The sequence below is a fragment of the Typopeltis vanoorti genome, chromosome 10 (genome assembly GCF_054136105.1).
Source record: "Typopeltis vanoorti isolate ZY-2024b chromosome 10, IOZ_Tvanoo_1.0, whole genome shotgun sequence".
Lineage (NCBI taxonomy): Eukaryota > Metazoa > Arthropoda > Arachnida > Uropygi > Thelyphonidae > Typopeltis > Typopeltis vanoorti.
In genome coordinates this window covers 131,676,088-131,689,243 of record NC_143558.1, presented here as the reverse complement: position 1 = coordinate 131,689,243, position 13,156 = coordinate 131,676,088, and the positions used below count along the sequence as shown (strand labels likewise).

The 13,156-nt window shown below is 35.9% G+C and overlaps 1 protein-coding gene across 1 annotated transcript in view; it reads left to right on the top strand.

Moving 5' to 3' along the window:
- Positions 1–2,617: 2,617 nt before the first annotated feature.
- The window catches only part of LOC150102798 (anoctamin-5-like), a 621,013-nt gene continuing 610,474 nt past the window's right edge, over positions 2,618–13,156 (top strand). Inside the window, exon 1 of the mRNA XM_090398743.1 lies at positions 2,618–2,658. The gene's annotated coding sequence lies outside the window, so the exon portion shown is untranslated. The remainder of the gene's footprint in view (positions 2,659–13,156) is intronic.

Here is a 13,156-nt window from a genome sequence, read left to right as displayed (position 1 = left end):
TCGAGCCAATCTGTTGAAAAAGATTGCTTTTATTATAGCTTTGTCATACAAAGACTATTATATGATGTTATGCTGAGAAGCAGACCTAAAGAAAAGAGAACGTAGTCGGTGTGTGATAATGGCATGTTTCGAATGCCATCTCTATTTTTATTGTTATTATTTTTTTTTTAAAGGGAAAATGTAATGTCATTGCTTTTTAATCTGACTGCGAGTTAATTTTCATAAGGTGCTTGCAGGATTCTTTCTTCAGGGAATTTTGGATTTACCATCTCGCAAACGGGCCAGGAGAACACGTAAAGTTTACACAAGAATTTATCTTTAGGCATAAAACACTTTATATTAAAATTATCATTAAGGAATCCGATCTGGACAGGCTATTATCCTGGAGGGCTTGTAAGAACAGTTGATTATTATATCTGTGAAAAATACTGATGTATTAACTTACCAAAGAACGGGAAATCAAAGTTACAGCAAAATAAAAGCATTTCAGCCACTGTGGAAGAATTACGTTTGGAAGGGGAAGCAGGTTTCCGAAAATATTTTTGCATTAATAATATTTTTATGATAAATAAAATATAAATTCACCAATACGTTTTCTTCAGGTAAGGTCTTTTAGTTCTATTTTGTTTTTCTTTAATTCCTTGCATGGATTACTCTGTATTAAAAGTATTGTTGATTCCGTTTAATCTATTCTAGGAATTTATCATGGTGCATGTAACACATAATTGACACTGTGATCTCACTTGTAAAACTAATTTCGATATATATTTCCTGTAATTTTTTAAACAAAACCAAAACATGATTTTATTGTTATTATAACTTATATATAGTTTATTTTCCCTTCATAATTTATATATTATTCCCTGTATAATTTATCTATTAAATTTATGCTGTTCTCATTTGTAATTATTATTATTATTATGATTCCTGATACCTCCAAGGAGTCCGAAGACTCATCGTGGGAGGACATCTTCAACTGTCTCTACACCTTACCTCTACTACGAATCAACGCCATCTACCGCCCACCTCCAACACCACCACAACTAGTAATTTTTGTCTGTAAATTGCGTGTGTTCTGAAGGGCCGATTTGTATGTATGCGGGATGAAAAACCCGAGTTTCCGGGAGAAAAAACCCTGCTACCTCCGTATCCTAATGTATCCTAATTTGTTGTAAATAATGCTGTACCAATTGCTTACTACTGTACCACTAGTGTTTGGATACGGAAAAAAAAAAAAATTCCTTGCAGACCTGATTGCACTGGTTCTATGCGACTCTGAAAGGACTGCTAAATATGTTGTCACGCTAATTTCATGTTTATTATTATTGTTACATGACACCTCCAAGGACTCATCGTTTGTGTGCTATTCCATGATCAGAAGAGAGAACTGTGAATAACTTAGCGCTGTTGACATTTTGCTTGGGAGAAAGTAAAAGATACAGTAGCGCACTCAGGATTTAATCGCGTATGTGTGTGTGTGTTTGGGGGGGGGGGGGAGTTGAGTGGATGATTTGAGAATACACACTGCGTATCGCATACGACCTATGACTGAGCATCTGCAATGATTCATAAATAGTATAGAAATAGAAGACACGACACAACATAAATAAAAGAAAAAATAATTTTAATTAGGAAAAGATTTTTGGAAAATTTTCTAGTTTTTTCCCTTTTTCTTTGCCCTGTCTCTGGGTGCGCCACTGAAAAGATATAAGACAAAATGATAAGGATTTGGTGACTTTGCTCTACCTAGCACTCAGGTTCAGCTTCGGTTACTTATGTAAGAGCTTTTTGTAACATTGCGAGAAACGGGAATGTGAGTTTTGGAAAAAAAAAAAAAAGTGAAGAATAGCGCTTAGTCGATATCGTATAATTAATCCATTGTGGCACTGCCCAACCTTCTCTATTACTATTACACATGCCGTTTGTTACATAGGAAAAAGAAGCCAGTACTGATAAAAAGCATGCGTAGAGAAACCTTATTTGAATTTACGAATTACAAGATCTCCTGAGTTAGTTTCCTGATTGGTATTAATGATGTAATTTATCTCATGATAGTTTCTTTCGTAATCAGTAAAATAAATTAATTAAAATAAAATTGTTTGGAGTGAGGGACATATACAGATCGGTACTGTAAAACGGCTTTCTACACGTTTTCGTTTATACTGCAGGGAAGTGTTATTTTAGGTCGCTTTATTAATATTATTACTTTTCTCTTTTTATCAGCTGATATCATCTGACGTGGTAGCTGCTGCCTGATTTGCAAGCTGTTTCAGAGAACGGGTGAGAAATAGTATCCGCACATATGCCTAGATTTTTGTTACTCCCCCCCCCCCACAGAAATCTTACGTATTAAAATTGCTTGGATATTACATCACCAAAGGATTCAAAGGCGCGAAGCATTAAAAAAAAACCCAATTCTTATACCTGCCTACACATTCACACATTTTTGGAAATTCGTTCTTGAAATAAATATTTTTTTTGTGGTTGTAGTTATTTTTATTTTTGTTATGTTATGGAAATAGTACCAAAAAACACCTGTTTCTGGTACTATTTCCTTTTAACGGAGGAGTATGAGCGACAAAGTTCATTGTATTTCTACCCTTAGAACCCAATGGATTAAGGTACTGTACTTGTTGTTGGGAGCTCGCAACTTTTGGAGTAGGTTTACTGTTGATATTCACCTGCTTTCCTTCAAAATCTGCCTGTAGCTTGCATTAAAATAAGTTAACATACTTTTTTAAGTATAATTTTCTGCCAAGTAAAAACGAGCTGCTTGATTATGATAGCTTTAACAATCTTTCAAAATGGCGCTTGTTTTAAATTTTATTACTCCCCTAAACTGTGATTATTGTTGCACACAACCCGTTTTGTTTTCCTGGGCGATACCCCACCACTACATCCACATGAGATCTGCTAAAACTTTCATTTGGAAAATTCCACATAAAGATTTTCTCGATGGCGACGCATAATTGTATCAGCATTTTTCTGTTTATTTTATTTTATTTAATTTTTTATTTTATATTTTCTTTTGCCTTTAAATACACTAATTTATATAGTTTACAAATGAAATGTAAAAAAAAACAAAAAACTATTGCTAGTTGAATGTACATTTACAAATTTAATACATAAAATGAGTGCATTTTTAATAAAAAGTACCATGTATTCATTGGATAATGCCTGAGAAAAACTGAGTACATGTATAACCGCTGTGTTGGATATAGTTGAGATATCTAATAAGCAAGTTATAAAGGTATTTCATTCTTGTTAATGTGACATCATGCAGAACTTGAAAAAGGAGGAACTGTTAGTAAGTGAACAGGAGGTATATTAGGAATTGAATAGACTTGATGTAAATAAAGCTGTGGGACTTGATGCTATTTCACCATGAGTTTTGAGGGAGTGTTCCAGAGCGTTAACAACAGCTTTTGTATATCTTTTTAACATGAGTCTCTCACTGGGTCAAGTTCCAAAAGAGTGCAAAGAGGGTAAAATTGTTCCATTTCATGAGGGAGGTGATAAGGGTAGGGCTTTGAATTATAGACCAGTCTGTGTGTCTGGAGTTAAGGTATTAGAGAAGTTAGGACAAAGATTCAGAATTGGGTTGACAACAAAAAAATGCTCTTTGGAGGCCAGCATGGATTTACTAAACGAAGATCATTCTTTAGCAATCTGCTTACTTTTTATAAGAAAGTGACAAATGCATTGGATAAGGGTGTTGCATATACAGTGGTATATTTAGATTTTGCAAAAGCATTTGATAAATTTCCACACAAAGTTTGTAGGACAATCACAAACATCCATGCCATGGCGGGATTCAAGTCCACGGCCTCTTGGCTGGAGAGCAGATACTCTAGCCACTTTGCCCGCCAGGCCAGCATTTATTTTGCCACATGACAAGCTGGTAATTGAATTGGAACGAATGGGGCTGAACAGTGGATTAGTTCGCTGGATTGGAGATTGGCTGTCTGATAGGTATCAGTGAGTTGCCTATGGAGGAACGATATCCCAGAAGAGGAAAGTTACTAGTGGTGTACTCCAAGGGTCTTTTGGGTCAATTGCTGTTTAATTTGTATGTAAATGATATTTGGAGAGGTCTGAATGGTGATATGCAGTTGTTTGCAGATGATGCAAAGTTGGAGAGCTATCTGGAGTAGAGTGGATGTTGTAGTTTTGCAAGAGAACTTGAATACACTGGTTGAATGGGTAAATGAGTGGGGGTGTCAGTTCAATGTTGCAAAGTGGAAGGTTTTGAAATTTGGGAAGCAGCGATGGATGTAGAGTATACAATCGGTGGAAATATCGTGGAAGTGGTAGAGGAGATGAGAGATTTGGGAGTGATTGTAGACAAGGACCTAAAATTTTTGGGACATGCTACTAAAATTGTGAGGACAACACAGCAGATAATGGGAATGATACAGAGAGTACTGACTTGTAAAAGTAAGGATGTTATGGTTCCTTTGTACAAGGCTTTGATCAGGCCACATATGGATTACTGCACAGATTTGGTCACCTGGTTTTCAAAAAGATGAAGATGTGTTGGAAAAAGTTCAGAGACGATTGATTAAGGTGGTTTCTGGTCTCTGGAATGTTGAGTATGAAGACTGATTGATAAAATGCAATTTGCAGAAATTGGTGGATAGGGGGAGGAGACTGGGTATGATTGAGACATATAAGCTGTTAAGAGGTTATTAAGAGATTAATGTCAGGGAGGTTTTGCACAGAATGGGTGAAGATATGAAGAGAACAAGAGGTCATCCCTGGAAGCTGTATAAGGAGGGTGTGAGCAAGGGAGTGAGGAGCAGGTTTTTTGCATGTAGAGTGGTGAGTGATTGGAATGTATTGCCCTAGAGTGTGGTGAGCACAGAGATTGTAAATATATTTAAGGCACGGAATGATAAACTGTGTGTTTAACAGTGGACCTCCCACAATGAGTCTTTGACTCCATGGAGGTTTTTATAATAATAATGTATATGATTTTGGTTTTAATTTTTTCAGATTGTGAAATTTGGATAGGACAGTGATGTGATGCAAGATACTTTTATCAAGAGACAGTATGAAAATGGAATATAAACCATAACTATAGTGACTCTTGTCACCCAGTATTTTTTTTTAATTTAATTATCTATTATTTTTATTTCTATATTTATTTATTTTTAAAATTATTGGAGTTACAGTAACTTTATTGCATCACACCAATAAATGCAAATCTAAAGTTTACCACAGAATTTTCATTGGTATCATTTTCATTGGTAAACAGCACTCTCCATCCTCTTTTCACGGTGTGAAAAGAGGTGGGAGAGCGCTGTTAATAATTGAAGAGGAATTGTGTCCATAAACTGTGGAAGTTCATAGTGCATGCAGAGATTTTGAATCTGTGTGGTGTGAAGTTTAAATTAACAGGCTAGTATATTTAATAGGATGGTGTTATAGGCCAGGGAATGTAGAGAATATTGATTGTGAAATGTTTAGGCAAATTGGTTAGGCATGTAAAAAGAAGGTGATCTTGATGGGAGACTTTAATTACAAGAATATAGAATGGAAAGAGGAGATAGTGTAGGGAACAAGGAAAGTGAGTTTTTTGAATTTCTGAGAGAGATAATTATCTTAAGTAACATTGTGACTGAAGTATCTAGAGGTTTAATGTTTTGGATTTCGTGATAACCTTCACAAAATGTAGTTGCTAATGTGGTGGTGACACTTCCATTGGTTGGTGAGAGAGAGATATTGAAGTACTTGTTTTGGAAAGTGGTGAAACAACCAAAGTACATGCCAAATATGGATATATGTGAAAGTATAAAGTGGGTGATTATAGGAGTCAGCATCATTACATTGGGTAGATGTGCTGAGCAGAAAAGATGTTGACAGTGAATGGAAATTCACAAGGCAGTATCTGACACAAGCAATGTATAACTGCATACCAAGGATTAAGGGAGTAAATAGAATAGGAGTGAAATGGATCAACAGTGAAATCAAGCAAGCTGGATTGGAAATGAAAGAGTTAAGGAAGTAAAAGATGGGTGATGATTGGATCTAAGATTATAAGTGCATGCTAGAAAGATGACAAGCATGGTAAAGAAAGAAAAGAGACAGTATAAGAGAGATTGACTGGTCAAGCCAAGGTTAACTTGAGGGAATTTTTCTGCTATATGGCAAGCAAGAGGAAGCTTGCCATATAGCTTGCCAAAGGATATAATGGAATTATTGAATGAGCACTTTATCAGTGTATATCATACTAGTGTAAATGATGTGGTGCAATATATACAAGGGAGGCAAGTATTAAGAGAACTGGAAATGAAAGAATAAGAGGTATTGATTGGGTTAAATGTTAATAAGGCTGTGGGAAATGGATGACATATCACTACATATTTTAAGGAATGTGCACCACAATTGACTATGCCTTTGACCTACTTATTCAATGAAAGTCTTTCAGTGGGGATGGTTCCTAAAGAGTGGAAAGAAGATGAAATAGTATCATTCCACAAGCATGTTTCTAGAACAGAAGTTTCTAATTATAGACTAGTCTGTATCAGTGGCACACTCAGGATTTAATCTTGGGGAGGGGGCTGAGTTGAATAGACGATTTACGAATACACACTACGCATTGCATATGACCTATGACTCAGCATCTGCAGTGATCGCCAATATGACAAATAGTATAGAAATAGAAGACACAACATAAATTTAAAAAAATCAATTTTAATTAGGAAAAGAAGTGGGGTAGGGCCCCTTGGCCCCCTCCCTGGGTGCACTACTGGTCTGTATAAATGCAGTTGTGGTCAAGGTGTTGGAGAGATTGATTAGGAATAGAATACAGGATTGGGTTGATACATAGCATTCTTTATGATGGTCAGCATTGATTTGCAAAGGGTAGGTCCTGTTTTAGCAATTTATTTGCATTTTATGATAGGGTAATAAGTATGTTAGGGAAAGTCATCTTATTATTATGTGACACCTCCAGTCCAAAGTCTCATTGAGGGAGGTCACCTACAATGAACAGCTATCATCATATATACCAACGCCATCTACCGCCTACCACTAGTATTTTCACACACAATTACAAACATCCATGCCTGTGGCAGGATTCGAACCTGCAGCCTTTTGGCTGGAGAGTGGATATGCTAACCACTTGGCCAACTAGGTTGTCACAATATTTTTGGACATTGCAAAAGCATTGGTGTACAAGCTGCTGAGGATGAGAATAGATAGCATATTAATTAGATGGATTGGAGATTGGCTCTCTGAACAGTACCAGCAGGTTGTGTATGAAAGAGCAGTGTCTCAAAACAGGAGGGTAACCAGTGGCATGCTCCAGGGTTCTATTCTTGTGCCGCTGCTGATGTTAATTCCATTCAGGAAGATTTGAATAGACTTCTGACTTGGACAGTGCAGTGAAGGGAAGTCAATATTAAAATGTGCAATTTTAATATTAATAAGTGCAAGATGTTGCATTTTGGAGTACAGGAATGTAAGGCTGTGTATTGAAGGTCTCGTACTGCAGAAAGTGGATGAGATTCAAGATTTTGGAGTGATGGTTGAGAGTAGACTGAAGTGTAGAGGGCATATTGTTAGTGCTGCTATAATAAGAAGCACTCTAACATGTAGGGATAAGGAAGTGGTTGTGCCACTGTATCAAGCACTAGTCAGACCACATTAGGACTATTGTGCTCACATTTGGTCACCTGCTTTTCATTGTGATGTGGAAACATTGGAGAGAGTGTAGAGATGAATGACTAAGACAATATCAGTACTTTGAAATGCTGGCTATGGAGATAGGATGAAGAAATGTGGATTGTAAAGTTTAGTGGATAGGAGGAAAAGATGTGATATAGTAGAGATTTAAATTTAGTGAGAGGATTTTATCAGATAATTCCAGATGAGATTATGAAAGAGTGGAAGACGAGAGGGGAAAACCAGATGTCATTCCTGGATGTTATGTGAAGTGTGGTGAAGAGGAGTGCGAAGAGTAGATTTTTTTTCACGGAGAATTGTCAGTTAGTGGAACACACATTGCTAATGCAAGGGTGTTAAGGATTTTAAGATTTGGTATGATAAGTATTTTGTCAGTTGAATGAACTTCCTACAATGAGTCTGCTGACTTCTTATATATATGTATATAATATATATAAGAAGTCAGCAGGAAAAAAAAATTTTTTTAGAAATAAGAGTTTGAGTTTTGTTAACGTTGAAGTTAGTAAGATTATCAGAACTTCATTGAAGAATTGTTTGGAGATCAGGATTTAGGATTTCAACTTATATATAATTTTAATGTTATACACACAGCAGAATTAAGCTGCAAATGAGTGGAAAATTAAAGAGAATTTAAACACATGGGTTTGAGCAGTGGATTGAAAGACTTATTGCACTAGTTATGTAAGAATTGCTGAAGCAGTTAAAGCAATGAAGGGTGATGTGTTATGTTTATTAATTGTGTATGTATATATTATCTGTTTTTTTTGCATCTTTTGAGGGGGGGGGGAACCCTGACATCCTAGAATGAGACTGTCTAATATATCTTCAGTTGAAAAATCCCTTTTAAGTTCTTGAATTCAAATGGAATTTCAACATAGATCTTTCTAGCTGAAGAGCAAATGCTCGATTTTCTTGTGACCTTGCTCTGGAGAGTCTCATACTTATTAAGAAATACCCAGGAAGGGAGATTGTTCCGTAACATAGTAGAAAGAATGAATGAAGAGAATTTTGCTATGTGAGTTTATAGTTGTGCTATTCACCATCCTTTCACCGTTCATCTTGACAGATTTGGAAGAAAGTTTGGGATATTTTGATACTGATTCTTATGACCAGTATCAGTGGAAATATTTATTGAAAACATACATTAAAAATTTAATGCCTGTTTATGGACAGTGAATTGAACTGGTCAGTTCATGAACACTTTAATTGTTCTATTCTGTGCTGAGTTAACACTTTTTGGGAGTTCCGGTGTGTGTGGGGAGAGTTGGCTTTTAGTTTGCATTTAAATGTTAGAACAGTATTAATGGTTTGTGATTAATACAAAGTTAACATTTATTCAGAGGTAAAATCATATCTGGAATGAAAATGAGAACTGGTTTCTTGGATTCTGAGAAGGTGATGCTTATGGTGTGGATGACTGATTTTATTGTTATCTCAAGGAGAGAAATCTTCTCTTATCTAGAGATTTGGGTATTGGTCAACAAGTTATTAGAGGGAAAAAATATTTTTTTTTTTTTTTGAGAAATAAGACAGAGGTTGAGTTTTTGTTAATGTTGAAGTTAATAAGATTTTAAGAACATCATTGGCGAATTGTTTGGAGATCAGGATTTTGGATTGTAGAAATGGATCTTCCAAAAGTTTTGTTTATTTGTATAATGAAATTTATTAAATGAGAAGAGGATTCAATGTCATGAAAACATATTTTACTTTTCTCTCTCATTTAATAAATATAACTGTAGATTGGATTTGCAATAATCTGGGTAAGGATGGTAATATTTATTGAAGGAGGACTACAGACAAATGAATAATCACATGGTATCCACAGAGAGAAGAGGATAGCTGAAATGCAAAGAATAGTTCATGAATGGAAGCTTTCTTAATAGGCCTTTGCCAAACCTAATGAATTGCCATAGAGATATTGACATCAGTCTGCTGAATTACTTCAGGTGTTTCCATTGCATATGTTCACCAGTGTATGACATGATATGATAAGAGCTATACTTAAACAATTGCAGAGGAATCCATACTGCAATGTTACTTACTTGAGAAGTTTCTAGATGTAGAAATTAACTGATAATTGATTTCTTCATCATTTTGGAAAGAAGTGCAATAAGAGTAATAGGACATAGATTAGTGGTTAAGGATTGGCTATGAGTCTTAAGAATTGATTCAATATGTGATAAATTTCTATGCTGTGGGGTAATTATGGGTGGAATAGAAGAGTATGAAAAGGCACAACAAACCCCAGGAACAGTTATAAAAATGCCACAAGTAAATTTTACTGGACAGAATTTTTCAGTTTTTTTTTTTTTTTTTTTCTCTCTGGCAAAAAATGAGAAAGTGATTTGAATTGTAACTTTAGAATAGTGCAGGGGATGATGACATTTACTTAGACATCACCAATGCAACTATTGGAGAAAAAAAATAATAAGTCAGAGTTGTTTTTTATGTGAGTAGTAATGTAATAGGAGCATTTTAGTGCAGAAGTGGTCAAAACTGAGTTGGCCAAAAGTTACAGCAGTAGCTTTGTTAACAGACCAAAAAAACATGAATGCTGTTTGGACATCATCCAAGTTTCCTTTATCTTTGGTACTTTCAGAGTCAGTGTAAATGTACACAGAGATAGATGGTTGATGGAAGCTGGTGTGTTGTGTAAAGTGCAGTATAATTACATTGTGCTGTACCAGAAGTCAGTTGACATAGACATGCAATTGTTGGTTAACAGACTTGCATTACGTGTATCACATTCATACATATACAGTTAGTCTTTGACATAAGATATATGCAACTTACGAACACTTGTATTTACAGCAGTCATCCCACAATGCATTTGCTGAATACCGCCTCACTCTACCAGCCCATAGACTGATGTTATTTTTGCCTTCAATACATATTATTGAAGAAATACTTTTGCTCAGGTGCTACTGAGAGTGAGAAAACCCTCAGACTTTTGAGTGGGATATACATATAATTTGCATATAGCATTGGACAAAGGATTATAGATGCAGCATTGAGTGAGGTGACAGCAGAGAAGCTGCTAACAATATATGTTTATTCATTTACAGGATTCAACAAAGATAAAGATAGACTAGAAGCACAGAAAGTCACAGAAGAAGAAGAAAGAGAGAGAGAAAAAAAACCACTCTGAGCTCCATAAACAGTTTATAGTAAAAAACTCAGCAGACTTTTGTTTCTTTTAATAAGATAATTTTGTTGTATGAGGAAATGAACTCCAACATGAGAGACAAAGAGGACAGAATTTTGCAAACTACAATTGCTTGCTACAAAAAATTTTATGCAGAAAAAGAAAAAAACAAATTGTGCAAGGCTACACTGGAAGCAATGTACACATTTTTAGAGAAGCCCATTCTTGCTGTCACCTAATCCCGCTGAAGATAAGCCTGGACCTACCACAAGTTATGCATCTGGTAACCCATCATCAGAATGCTGTATTGCAATTGCTGAAATTGAAGAATTTGTTGTGGCTGACCTGTCCACTCTCCTCCAATGAATGGTCCAATTAATGAAGTAGCAGTTTTGAAGAAATGCACAGAAGCACTATACACTCACTGTTTCATTATTTATTACAGTATGGTACTGTATACAGTAATTTTATGTTAACATTTGTACACTATATCATTTTATTATAAACAAAGATTTAATTGAGATTTAAAATATAACAAAATTTATACATTTTAGCATTGAGGCTTGCTTATTAGTAGAATGAATGGAACTCCATCATAAGCGCCACTGATGCTAAATGTGTTGAAGGTGAGATGCGATATGTGTGATGAAACATGGTTTGTCAATGAGTAGCAAAACTCGCTACCAAACACATTCATTCAGCAAAAGTTTGTGTAATTGGGGAGAAGCCAATGAGTTGTAACTGATGAAGTTGATAATTAAATTTTTATTTGAAAAAGTATGTTTTATAGATCAGAAGTTATTATTATTACGGGTATCTCCATGGAATCAGTAGACTCATCGCGGGTGACCCAAATTATCAAAACCATATTTATCATATCTCTTCTTGAATTCATTTACAGACGAAGAACTCGCAACTGAGTCAGGCAATGCATTCCACTCATTCACCACCCTCCAAGTGAAAACCTCGTTCTCACACCCTTGTTAACCACACTTTTCCTTAATTTCCAAGGATGACCTCTTGTTCTTCCATCACTGTCACACAGCTGAAACATTTCCCCTTCATCAATCTTATAAAAACCTTTTAGTAATTTAAATGTTTCTATCATATCCCCTCTTTTCTGTCTATCAACCACCCTCTGCAATCCACAAGCTCTCAATCTATCAATGTAGATAGCATTTTTTACATCACTCACCAACTTAGTCACTCTCCTCTGAATCCTCTCCACAACCTCCTCATTTCCAAGGAGTCCAGGTGACCCGACCTGAGGTAGATGAACTGGAGGAGGTATATTGAAAAATATTAATGTGAATACAGCAGTGGGCCTGGACAAGATATCTATTTGTGTGCTACAGAATGTGCAAGTAAACTCGGTGCTTCTGACAAAGTTGTTTAATCTGTCTCACCTCTGGCAAGGTTCCAAGGGAGTGGAAAGAAGGTAAGATAGTTCCATTCCAAATTACACACCATTTAGCATCTCTGGAGTGGTGGTTAAAGTATTGGAAAGTTGGTTAAAAGTACAATTAAGGAATGGTTGGATAGGAATCTGATACTTTATAGGGGCAGCATTGCTTTGTAAAAGGTAAGTGCTGCTTTAGTAATTAATTCACATTTTATAATAAGGTGACAGCAAATTGGGTAAAGGAAATGGCTACACCATGATACCACTCAACTTTGCAAAGGCATTTGACAGATTACAGCATGGAAAACTATTACCAAAATTGAAGCAAATGGGAATGGATATGAGGCTGATGGCATGGATAAGGGTGGTTGAGAGACAGACATTAAAGGGTGGTGCATGGTTAAGTGGAATCAAGCCAAATGAGAGTAACTAGTGGAGTGCCCCTGGACTGTATACTAGGACCGCTACTCTTGCAGGAAGAGTAATAGGACATATTACTCTTCCTGCAATGGTTAATTTTGTACATTAATGTGTACAAAACTAGGGAGGGCAGTAGTTGATAAAGACGATTTGGCCGAGTGGTTAGCGTATCCGCTCTCCTGTCAAAAGGCTGCAGGTTCAAATCCTGCCATGGGCATGGAAGTTTGTGATTGTCTATGAAAATACTAGAGGTGGTGGTGGTCAGTAGATGGCGTCGGTGTAGATCAGGGGTCCCCAACCTTTTTCCACTTGTTTATCCCTTTTCAACCCGTTTCTATAATTTGTACCCTTTGTTTTTAAAATAGCTGTTTTAAATACTGACACTTTTGTTCAGTGCCCATCTCAATGTAAAATAGTGGAAATGAGGTAATGAGTTGGGAAAGGAAAATTACTACACTAAAAGTACAAACCACAGATTTAATCTTACAATAATTGTAAAA